At 41.9% G+C, this 13,418-nt stretch overlaps 1 protein-coding gene across 1 annotated transcript in view; it reads right to left on the bottom strand.

Moving 5' to 3' along the window:
- The window catches only part of Sik3 (Salt-inducible kinase 3), a 474,358-nt gene that overhangs the window by 282,322 nt on the left and 178,618 nt on the right, over positions 1 to 13,418 (bottom strand). The window lies entirely within an intron of this gene.

The raw sequence follows: 13,418 nt of genomic DNA, 5'->3' as shown, positions 1-13,418 counted from the left end.
TCAGAACAATATTGCATTCTGCAAGTTTTGGGTGTTCCATGATTTTCATAAAGGAGTATAAAAAGTTAAAATCATTAATAACAGATCAACAATAAGCCAGAACTGGCTGGATCTCCTCATCATGTAACACAAGTTTCACGACATTCCAGAGACAGCATTATCATCCCAGGGGCTCACATCTGGTGAATATGGGCATGGCACACCCAGAGTCCTGAGCTGGAAATTATCATTCTTCTGTTTCTTGATGATTCCCTTCTACTTCCAACTCTTGTTTTCTCTCTTTCTCTCTCTCAGGTTAACTCAGAAATTTTTTTTGGCTGGTGCAGCAAAAGCCTCAGGCTTCCTTGCACCATATGGCTAATTATAATAATAATTATTGGATCACGACTTTGTTAGCTTCCTTGTACCAGTTCCACCCCAAAACTTCACAATTTCCTATATTAAAGCAAAAAAAAAAAAAAAAAAATGCCTCGTCTAAATTTCTGAATATAGAGAAATGCTTTTCTGCAGCTCAGAATCCCTTAGCCAATACCAACCTGATCTTGCTACATATCTGATCACAAAATGTATCAATACCAAAGCATAGTACAATGCTTCAAAAAAGTCACTACCACACCAAGGACATGTCGCAGGTAAATATCCTAGTTAAATCACAGCTTCACTAAGCAGCAAACCAGGAGATACAGACAACAAAATCACATACTCAAGAACAGGGGCAGTGTTGTTTAACTGATTAAAGTCAAGCACATTACATAGGTTAAACTCTGAGGAGAGAAAATAAACTGTATACTATTATTCAGAAAACTACAAAATAATATCCATCTAAACAAATGGCTGAACTTCATCTGGCAACACCACAATGCACTTTCCAGATTCAGACTTCCCTGGATTCAGTGAGATTTATATTGTGAGGGACCTATTAAAAAAAATGTCACTGATGCCATAAATTCATCTGCCACAGCTGGACTTCATTGGATACTGCACTTCACTGTTAAGTGTCTCAGCCCATTGACCCACTTGTAAGCATGCAGATGCTTCCCAAAGTTTGGAAGGAATATGTTATTAGGCCAATCAAGAAAACTCAAACAGCTGCACTACCAAAACATTTCCAATCAATTTCTTCAGTATCAACACTACTGAAATTAATGGAAAAGGGCACTTCCTGCACTAACATACTACATCTTCTAGTAGCCGTAAGTCCATTATGCAATAGCCAACATATCCATTAAATAACCTTCTTGAGAAAACAAATCATATGCTAAAGGCCTCTGATGGCAAAGCTGAATGTTCCTGTGGTGTACATCGATCTCGAGGCAGCCTCTGACACTATCAAGGCTCCCCTTGCTCTTCTTGAAAAGTACAACATAAAAGGAAACTGCTGCTCCATCCTCAAGTTTCTTCTTCATCTCAGCAAAGTCATTCCCAAGATCAATAAAAGAGTGCATACTAGAACTGTCAGCTCTGGGGGGTTCTGAAAGGTAACGACCTACCAGGCCTGTTGGTTATAGTCACAACCATACTATACTCAGAAAGATGACATCCTGCAGTTGATATTAAGCTCCTTAACACCATCCCACCCAGAGCAGACTTACAAGCATGTACATCCACCATGAACAACATCAGTCATCTTGCAGAATACCGTAAGCAGCTGGGACTTCACCTGAATCTAGCCAAAACCAAGCTTATAATTTATTCTGTTAAATGCATGCCAACGACGATTCAGCCAGTAACACATTGGATACTAATAACAGTTGTCCAGAAACAAAAAGCCCTCAGAATTATATTTCATTTGAAACTGAGTTTCCATATTCACACTGACATGCTGACAAAATGAATGATGAACATAACAAAAAAGTATACAGCAATTTATTTCAATAGACTTTTTGTTGTTTTATTATTTCAAAGCAGTTTATTATGTAATTGTCTTTGGAGCTGAAATATGGGCCTCTGCAGTCCCAATTTCAGCAAAGGAAATATTCTCAGAAGAATACTGGATGATCAAATAAGCTACAACAAGCATCACCTTCCATCACAAGTTCATACAACAGAGATGGCTACACTGATGAAGTTTTCTGTTTAATGATAACAATCAAGAAGACTCACAACAAAGGTTATCATCATCATCTACCATCATTCCACTATTCCACGGGCTGACATATGAAGCTTCGCCACCATGCCCTGTCCGTGTACTTATCTCCGTCATTGATTTCACTCCAATTTCCTCCTCTCTTATTGACATTGGTCTTTATCATGTCCTCCATCTCATTCTTGGCTCCCCCTTGATCTTTTGTCCCTTCATTGTAAATCAAACATTCTTTTGGCAAACGCCTCTCGTTCATCCTCTTGACATGTCCAAACCATTTCAAATGGGACCTTTCAATCCTATTCTGGAGTTTTTCGACCTGAATTCTCTCCCTAATCACATCATTCCTGATTTTGTTGCATCTTGTCTTGTCTTTCCGGCTATGCTCTTCACAAATCTCATTTCTGCCATCAGTTGCCTGATGCAAAAAATTAGATCCACCGCCAATCTGCCAGGCCTAAAGCCGTACTGTTCCTCGGCCATCCTATTTTCAATCGTTCCTCTTATCTTCTACTCTAACACTCTCTCATACAGCTTACTCACATGTGACAACAAAGATAAAACTCTAAATGGGCATCATATCATCAGTTTCTAAGACTTATGCTACCTAAGGATTCCATTAAAAGCCTTATAATCTGCTCCAACGTTGCCACCAATGTTTATTTACTTATTAACTGTTACTTGAGGAGTTATTCAAGGAGGAGAGGGCCAGATGTTTATTAAACTCTAACAGGGAATTAAATGATTTTGCAATAACTGACAGCAAAGTGGGGGAAAAATAGTTGAAGTTAAACATAAGAAAAACACCTGGGATGGCTGGGATCTATCCAGTTGTATTAAAGGAGGTGGCAAAGGAAGTAAGCAAACCTTTAGCCATAATTATGAGAGTATCCTTGGACTTGGGGGAAGTCCCCAATGGACTGGAGATGTGCTAATGTATTTCCAATTCACAAAGAGGGATCAAAGGGTGACAAGTACACGTTGGCACTAATGATATTAAGAGTAGGAGACCGGCGGAATTACTTAGCAAGTACAGGTCACTGTTGAAAAAAAGCCATGAATTACGGTTGAACTTGAAAGTGTCTGCAATTCTGCCCAGACACGATAGGAGGGAGTATATGATGAGAGCCTTGTCGATCAATTCGGCCCTGGAGGGATTGTGCAAGGCTCAAGGGGTAGAATTTTTTTCAGCCTGGACTGTACTTGTTAACAGGAGAGATTGCTTCTACAGGGATGGGATACACTTAAATAGAAAGGGTGCAAGAATTTTTGCTGATGCTGTCGAGGCAGTGTTAGGTGGGTCGGAAAACTGCTAGTTGGGGAGGATACAAGGACTAATAGATTAACAGTAGCCACTGGCAGAGGTGGAAGTGATTCTTGCACTGCTTCTATTCAAATGAGCAGAAGTCTGAAAAACAAGATGCAGGATATTTCAGAGACTGCTGGTAGTCATTGCGTTACAAGTAAACACATGGGTTGTGTTAGGGTAGCTAAGAATAGAAACAGGTGCATGTATACTTGCGTGTACACCAATGCTAGGAGTTTGGTAAATAAATTTGATGAATTTGAGGTATTGCTCAAAACATCAAAGGCAGATATTGTTGGGATATCAGAGACGTGGTGTCACACAGATATAAGTAATGCGGAACTGGAATTTGGGGAATACAATGTATATAGAAAGGATAGACAGGACAGGAGGGGAGGAGGGGTTATGCTATTAATTAAGAAACACAAAGTCAAAGGAAGTGAAGCCAGTTGACATCGATGGACAGGACAGGACAGTGTCGAGTCAGTTTGGTGTGACATAAGCATAGGGAAATCAAAATTGAGAGTAGGAGTGTGCTATAGGCCTAATGACTCTGATGAGTATAATAATATATTGTACAGGGAAATAGAGTGGGCCAGTAAATCAGAGAGTCTTATAATGGGGGATTTTAATTTCCCAGATATTGACTGGAATTAATTTGTGTGTTGGTCACTCGCACACTAGCAAGGCTTTTGTGGATTTATTGGATGATTGTTTTCTACATCAGCATGTTCGTGAGGCAACAAGAGGGAGCAATACTCTTGATCTGATTATCAGTAGTGATTCTTCATGTATTAAGAACCTGCAGATAAATGAACCACTAGGTGGCAGTGATCACAGTGTGTTGAAGTGGGATTTACTCAAGGAGGTAACTACCATCAGAGGTAAAGGGAAGGGTTTTTGTTTTCGTAAAGGCGACTATGATGGTCTGAGACAGTATTTAAATTCTATACAGTGGGACCAACTGATGATGTTACCAACAGCAAACTCAAAATGGGAAGCATTCAAGGAACTAATCTTGGTGGCTACCAGGCTTTACATACCAACTAAGAAATATTGTTCAAGGTTTAGGCCTAAATGGTTGTCAGATGGACTAATGAGACATGTGGCAGAGAAGAAAAATGCATGGGATACATACAAATTAATGGGTGACATGGAAGCCTATGATAGATATAAGTTGGTCTGTAACCAAGTCACAAAGGAGATTAGGCAGGCAAAGGCAGACTACGAAAAATCCTTGGCAAAGGATGCAAAGAAAAACAGAAAGGAGTTCTTTACATACTTGAACTCGAGAAGGAAAGGGATGAATCAGATTGGTCCACTGGATATTGATGGTTCAACAGTTGAGGATCCTGCTCAGGTGGCTAACAATCTAAACGAGTATTTTGCATCTACATTCACGCATGAGGAGTTATTCAGGAAGGAGAATGATGTAGGTAAAGTAAACATTGGCAGTGAGCTGGATGATTTTGTAATAACTGAGAGGAAAGTGGAGGAGAGATTGTTGAGGATAAACATAAAAAAGGCACCTGGGGTGGATGGGATCTATCCAGTTATATTAAAGGAGGCAGCAAAGGAAGTATGCAAACCCCTAGCCATAATTATGAGAGCTTCTTTGGACTCAGGGGAGGTACCCATAGACTGGAGATGTGCAAATGTAACCCCAATTCACAAAGGAGGATCAAAGGCTGACACAAGTAATTATAGACCTGTTAGTTTAACTTCTGTTCCAGGTAAATTAATGGAGGCACTGGTTAAAGAAGCACTGCAGGATCAGCTAGACAAGAATTCAGTTATAGCTCAGACGCAGCATGGTTTTGTTAAGGGCAGGTCTTGCCTGACCAATTTGATTGGATACTATGATGTAGTCACAAAAGAACTGGATGCAGGGAATAACTTTGATATTATATATTTGGATCTTAGAAAGGCTTTTGATACTGTTGCACATGGAAGACTGCTGCACAAATTGGAGCAGTGTGGCATTGGAGGCAAATTGCTGCTATGGATAAGGGGATGGTTGAGTGGCAGAAGACAGAGAGTGGTAATCAATGGACACTGCTCAACGTGGACTAATGTTATTAGTGGAGTACCTCAAGGTTCAGTGTTGGGTCCATTGTTGTTTTCGGTGTTTATGAATGATATTGATGATGGGATATCAAGTTTAATGTCTAAGTTTGCAGATGATACAAAGGTTGGCAGGGTCGTTAAGGACACTACTGACGCTATGCTGCTGCAACAGGATCTGGAAAGGTTGAACAGATGGGCTGAGAGGTGGCAAATGAAGTTTAACATTGACAAATGTAAAGTACTACATATGGGTAACAGTAACCCCAGAGCAATGTATCAACTCTGCGGTACTACACTGACAGTGGTGGAGAATGAAAAGGACCTGGGGGTAATTGTGCAGGCAGATATGAAGTTCTCTGAGCAGTGCAGACGAGCTGCAAGAGTAGCTCATGGTGTCTTGTCAATGATATACAGGAATTTTTCTAGCAGGGATAAGGAGGTGATTATTCCCTTGTATAAGGCAATGGTTAGGCCACATCTTGAGTACTGTATACAGGTCTGGAGGCCTCATTTCAAGAAGGATGTAGAGCTGCTGGAACGGGTACAGAGAAGGGCAACAAGATTAGTAAATGGAACAAAGGGTTGCTCTTACGAAGAAAGGCTTAAGTTTTGCAAATTACAGAGTCTGGAGACTAGGCACCGGCGAGGTGATCTGATAGAGGTGTATAAGGCTTTGAATGGTTTGAGCATGCTCAATGCCAATGGGATTCTTCATCTTTCTCAGAATAATCACCTCAGAGGGCATAAATTCAAATTGAGGAAGGACGGATGTCGGATAGATGTGCGGAAATTTGCCTTTGGCCAGCGGGTGGTTGGTTGGTGGAACCGACTTCCATCACTTGTTGTTGAAGTTGATAGCCTAAACAAATTTAAAGCTCAACTGGACAGGTATTTCGAACGAACGGAGGGGTGAAATGGGAGAGGGTTTTTTTTTTTTTTTTTTTGGCTGATGCTGAATAAGCTTGCTTTCTTGCATCATATGCCTCTACTAATGCTAATGCTAATGCTAAGTAATTACAGACCTGTTAGTTTTACTTCTGTTCCAGGGAAAATAAAGGGATCACTGGTTAAAGAAGCATTAAAAGAATACTACTGTACAAATTGGAACAGTATGGCATTAAGGGCAAGTTGCTGCAACGGATAAAAGGATGGTTGAGTGGGAGAAGACAGAGTGGTAGCGCCTCCGTAGCCAGGTGGGAAGGAGCAGCAGTGTGTAGCAAACGCTTCTTGATTAGACTGGGGTTCGAGCCCGTCACCACCAAATACGGAGGATGCGGAAAGATCAGAGAATGACCACCGCATATCCCAGAGCAATATGGCCTTAGTTGCTACTGCTCCTAAAAACCAAAATAACTAAAAATAACTAACAGAGTGGTAATCAATGGATACTGCTATATGTGGACTAATATTATTAGTGGTGTCCCTCAGGGTTCGATCTTGGGCCCATTGTTGTGTTCTATATTTATCAATGATGAAGGTACATCAAACTTAATGTCAAAGTTTGCAGATGTTACAACGGTTGGCAGGGTTGTTAATAACAGTAATGACAGTATGCTGCTGCAACAGGATCTGGAAAAGTTAGGTAGATGGGCTGAGAAGTGGCAACTGAAGTTTAACACTGACAAATGCAAAGTACTGCATATATGGGTAGCAGTAACCCCAGAGAAACGTACCAATTATGTGGTGTTTTTGCAGTCAGATATGTAGTTTTCTGAGCAGTGCAGACAGGCTGCTAGAGTAGGTCATGGAGTCTTGTCAATGATATACAGGAATTTTGCGAACAGGGATAAGAAGGTGATTATCCCCCTGTATAAGGCAATGGTCAGGCCACACTTGAGTACTGCGTATAGGTCAGGAAACCTCATTTTAGGAAGGATGTAGAGTTGCTAGAACAAGTACAGAGATGGGCAACAAGACTAGTGAAGGGAACAAAGGGATGCTCTTATGAAGAGAGGCTTAAGTTCTGCAAATTGCAGCTTCTGGAGACTAGGCACCTGCAAGGCGATCTGCTTGAGGTGTATAGGGGCTTGAATGGATTGAGCAGGCTCAATGGTGATGGGATTATTCCTCTTGCTCAGATTCAAACTGAGGAAAGACAGTTGTAGAATAGATGTGGGGAAATTTGCCATTAGACAGTAGGTAGTTGACTGCTGCAATAAACGTCCATCTGTTGTGGAAGTTGATAGCTTAAATAAATTCAAGGCAGAACTAAATGAACATTTGGAATGAATGGATCAGTGAAATGGGATATATATATATATATATATATATATTTTTTTTGCTGATGCTGTATAAGCTTGCTTTCTTGCATCATATGCCTCTACTAATGCTAATTTCTGACACTCTCTCTCCCAGGGGTAACTCAGAAATTTTTTTTTTTTGGCTGTTGCAGCAAAAGCCTCAGGCTTACTTGCACCATATGGATTATAATAATAATAATAATAATAATAAGGGCACAATAGCCCAGTGTGTAAGACACTGGACTAACAGCCTGATGGACCCAGGCTCGTATCCCATCTTGGTGGAAGCGAACACGGCTCTATTACACTGGGAGACCGAAATAATAATAAAAAAAAAAAAATTGCAAAAGTTGCTCCACTGGAGGTACCCCCCCCCAAGACGGAAGCAATGGCTGAGGAGATAGTGGCACCATCTGGTGTCACTCACTGAGAACAAAAATCCACTGGAAATAAGCCGAAGTTAAACAAGTCCGCCTCCGTAGATGGATGATGTCACAGAGATATATCAATCATACTGTATCAAGTGTGGTGCAGGATAAAGTCACTTGCGGTCAGGCCTTAGGCAAAGGGGTTAGTTCAAAAAGTTGGAGACAGTTTCCTGAGCAAGACAGTGAAGCAAGTGGCACTGTCCCCCATATGGCTACCACAACAGAAGGGCAAGACCATCAAGCCCCACCACTGGAAGTGCTTCCTGCGCAATTGTGCTAGTGACCATCCAGGAAGGAAGAAGATGCCAACGTATGAAGTGGAGCATCGAAATGAATACGTACATCATGCAAGCATACTATGAAATAACCAGGCTAGAGACTGATATGACAATGTACAGGCAGCAGAGGACCAGAGGACCAATGTGCAAGCAGAGGACCAAAGGATGTAAGGAGCAATTAACCATAGATGCCGCAGTTATGGAGCAAGCATACAAGAAGCACTGCAACCTATATATGGCCTACATCGATTACCGCAAATCCTTCGACTCCGTACCTCATAGCTGACTAATAGAGACCCTGAAGATCTACAAAGCCAATCCGATAGTGACAAACTTCCTAGGAGCAACAATAGCGAAGTGGAGTACCACCATTAAGGTTGAGAACATCATAACCAGACCAATCCCCATCAGAAGAGGAATCTTTCAGGGAGATGCTCTGAGCCCATTGTGGTTCTGTCTAGTACTCAACCCACTATTCACCATGCTTAACGGCAGCAAATATGGATATAACCTCAAAGAAGGAAGAAAGAACCTGTACACCCTCACCCACCTGATGTATATGGATGACCTCAAGCTCTACACAGCAACCAAGGAGCAACTTCAGCAACTACTCCGGATCACCGAAGAATTCAGCAAGGACATCAGGATAGAATTTGGCCTAGACAAATGCAAGACCCACACACCACACCAGAGAAAATTAGTCGGCCGAAACTACCAGCTGCTGACTGGTAAAGAGATCGAAGCTATAACAGAAGGAGAGATGTACAAATATCTAGGGAAGATGCAGGCTCGGCAGTTAGAGCACAAGGAAATCAAGAAGTGCCTGACCGGAAAATATCATCGGAGACTCAGAAGCCTGCTGAAAATTGAACATCATATTTCAAGCTTTTCCTAACTGGTCACCTGGGCCGAAGCCCATCTACCAATATTTCATAACTGTTTATTTGTTACAATTCTTAGGTCAATTAACCTTAACAAAAACAACAATTACAAAGTCTAACTTGACTTATGATAACAAATTAAAGAGAGCACAACCTTTAGCCTCGCGGGGGGGACGGCGTCTCCGCCCCCCTCACGAGTTTCCGTCCCCACCGCGAGGAGGTAGGTTGCCCTATCTAGCAAACATTGTCTGACACCTCTCAGACTAAATAATAATACAAATTTCATTCAATACAAATTGATCTTACAAGATTATCTCACAATCAATGCAAACACACACCTGCCCGGTTCCTGCAGACCCCAACACTGACGCCACTGTGACTGACGACCCCAGTCACTGCTGGGAGAAGTCTTTTTCAATCACTGGAAGAGGAGAAACCCCCCGCATGACACCACTAATCCTGTTCTGTACGTCTCTTTAGGGTATCAACCGCTTTCAAGTATTCTGGACATATTCGGTTATTAGCATCATGCTCAGAAGGCATCCTCCTCCGCCAACAATTTACACACTTTGGAGCTTCTGCTCTTTGCGTACAAGACTTGAATGTATGTCCACTCCCAGCACAGTGACTGCAGAACTCGCCCGCGTCACAGTACCGGGCCACATGGCCATACGCCATACATTTGTAACATTGTGTTGGAGTCCACAATTCCCGGACACGGTGTGAACTCCAATTTAAAAATACTCTAGAACATTTCAACAAGTATCTTCGTATACGTGGGGAAACCTCCACCACTACATTGTATCCTGAGGAATTCCTTGCTTTGTTCTTTGCTAGTATTTTTATTTCAGAGAGCACTTGGTCCTTATTGTCAAATCCATCCACCAAATTCCTTTCCCATAATTCGTTATTAAAGGACTCACGATCTACATCCGAACTAACGTCAAAAATAACCAATCTGGGAAGTCGGCGAAGGGGCCTTTCTACCTCCATTCCGAACTTTTGCACTTCCGTGCATTCTTCAATTTTCTTAACGTCCAGCTCAGATGCAGTTTCGATCATGACCCTCTTGTTTCGTATGGGACGAACTGATACAACCTTGACATTAGTTAAAACCGGTGCAACTCGTGCCATTAACTCGGTCTTTACTTGGTCACTGGTGTTATATCTATCCGCATTAGCCTTCACTATAACTGATTTATTCTTGGATCTAATCTCACTCGCACTCGCCACCTCAACATATGATCTTAGTTCAGGAACTTGTTCTGCTTTACCTTTTTCCATTAAAGTATTCAACTTGGTCTCTAAACTGAACAGAGAATCGCTGAAAATTGAACAGAGGGAACACAGCTAAAGCCATAAACACCTATGCAGCTCCAGTACTAACATACTCCTTTGGGGTCATAGATTGGACTAACACCAAGCTAAAGGATATTATGCTAAAGACAAGAACAATGATGACCAAGAGCTGCCAACACCACCCGAAGTCAGCAGTGGAGAGACTAACAACAGCTCGGAAAGAGGGAGGAAGGGGCATGCTAGAGCAACAGAAAACAGCGATAGTTAGCCTGAAGGATTACTTCGAGAACAATACAAGCACCACTCCATAAGGATGAGAGATAAGTGGTATACTCCACTCAACCTAAGCAAGGAGCTGCCTCATGCCCAGAAGGCATAAGAAACGAAGCTAGAAAGATGGGCAGAGAAGACACTCCACAGCAGACACTACAATGGCCTCCATCAAGATCACATCAATAACACTGCTTCCAATGCATGGCTCACAAGCGGGACGCTCTTCCCCGAGACTGAAGGATTCATGCTGGCAATCCAAGACCAGGTAATCAACACCAGAAACTATAGAAAATACATTGCAAAGGAGCCTGAAATGTCAGATGACACATGTCGACGATGCCACCTGGTCTCAGAAACGATCCAACACATCACATGGGGATGCAAGGTGATCACCCAGACTGAGTATGCTCGTACACACAACTATGTAGCCAGGATAATACATCAGAAGCTAGCGAGGAAATACCTGTTGACCAAAGAAAGTGTACCATACTACAAGTATGAACCCCAGGCAATACTAGAGACCCCAACCCACAAGCTGTACTGGGAAGCGCCATAATAACAGATAAGACCATCCCGCACAACCGAATGGATATAACCCTTGTGGACAAGACGGAAAAGGCTACCTATCGGATTGACATAGCAGTGCCCAACACTAGCAATGTTCAGAAAACACATGAGGAAAAAATTAGGAAGTACATGAACCTGAGACATGAAGTCAAGGAGATGTAGCATATGCAAGAAGTAACGACCATCCCGATCATCGTATCAACCACCGGTATGATGCCAAAAACCCTATATAGCAGTCTAGCAGCAATAGGTCTCCCAGCGAACACCTACAAGGAACTCCAGAAAATCGCAATCCTGAACACCTGAAGATAGTCAGAGAGTTCCTCGACCAACAGTAACACCAGAAATTACAACCACCCTGTGTACTTGGTAGCAGTACCCGTCATGGAGTGGAATCCCCCAGTCAGGGAGAAATAATATAAGGGCAACAATAATAATAATATTTTGTCATTTCACCACAAGCTTAAAAATAATATTCCATGTTACCATTAGTCTTTATGTATATGTGGAATCCCTGGCCTTGTAGACTGTGAAAGGTTACATTGAAATGCTGTAATACATCTAACATGCAATAAGGATTATTTATATATTATAGAATTTAAGACCCTGATTAAAGGGCATTATTTTTGCAATAAACAGCATTATCTTTTATGAGGTGCTACCAAAATGTTCCCGAAATTTGGATGTTGCGTGGGAACTACATCTAGTACGGACTTGTGGCGCTAGGTAACACTGCATGCATCCTTTGTGAATCAGTATGCCATGTGCCGCCGGGGTGGATAGAGTCACTGAATATTTATGAGCAGTTATTTGACAGTGTGTTTCACATAGTTTGCGACTGTTGCAATGTCTGATGTGAGAGAGCAACGTGCTTGCATCAAGTTTTATTTCCTTCTTAATGATACAGCAGCAGAAACCCATAAGAAGTTGAAACAAGCTTTTGGTGACAATGCTTTAGGCCAGACGCAGACCTACTACTGGTTTAACTATTTTAAAAATGGTTGAATGTCGGTTGATGACGACAATTGTAGGACTATCGTAAGGCACACGTCAGCGGATTTTGTCAGACGAGTTGAACATGAGAAGGATTGCAGCCAAGTGTGTGCCACAGTTATTGAGTGAAGACCAAAAGCAGTATCGCATGGAAGTTAGCAGAGATCTTCAAGAACGGGCCAGGAGTGATCAAAACTTCCTTTCTACGGTCGTCACTGGTGATGGTATATGGGTATGACCAAGAAACTAAGGAACAATCATCCCAGTGGAAGAGCCCATCTTCGCCCCGACTGAAGAAAGCCCGACAAATGAGGAGCAATGTGAAGTCCATGCTGATCTGTTTTTTGGACACTGATGGGATTATCTATAAGGAATTCATCCCTCCTGGCCAGACCGCCAATGCAAAGTTCTACTGCAACGTCCTGAGGCGATTAAGGGAAGCCTCAAGGAGGAAACGTCCAGAGAAGTGGCGCACAAAGAACTGGGGCCTTCATCATGACAACGAGCCAGCCCACACATCTCTTGCTGTGGCACAGTTTTTGGCATCCAACAACATTACAATTGTTCCTACTCCCTTATTCATTAGATTTAGCCCCTTACAACTTCTTCTTCTTCCCATGAATGAAAAGCTGAAGGGTCAAAGATTTGACAGCATAGGGGATATCCAAACCGAACTGCAAGCGGTGCTGAAGATTATGACGAAGGAGGACTTTCAGGACACATTCAAATCAGGGGGAAGCACTGGGTTCAGTATTTACGCTCTCAAGGGGACTACTTCGAAGATGATGGTGGCAAATAAGATCAAGTGTGAAATTTATTTCACCCTTGGTCTAATTTATTTTATAAATACATTTCAGGAAATTTTGGGTAGCACCTCGTATATTAGCACTATTTTGAAGTGTAAACACGGCTATGGATTTTTAGTAATGTATTGTACGCCACAGTGAGCACGTCACAAGATTTTAATATTAAAAAATTAATTGACATTGAAATTTTTCCTTTA

The sequence above is a fragment of the Mastigoproctus giganteus genome, chromosome 2, assembly GCF_048544385.1.
Source record: "Mastigoproctus giganteus isolate SK-2022 chromosome 2, ASM4854438v1, whole genome shotgun sequence".
NCBI classification, from domain to species: domain Eukaryota; kingdom Metazoa; phylum Arthropoda; class Arachnida; order Uropygi; family Thelyphonidae; genus Mastigoproctus; species Mastigoproctus giganteus.
This window is presented reverse-complemented; position numbering and strand designations above follow the sequence as displayed.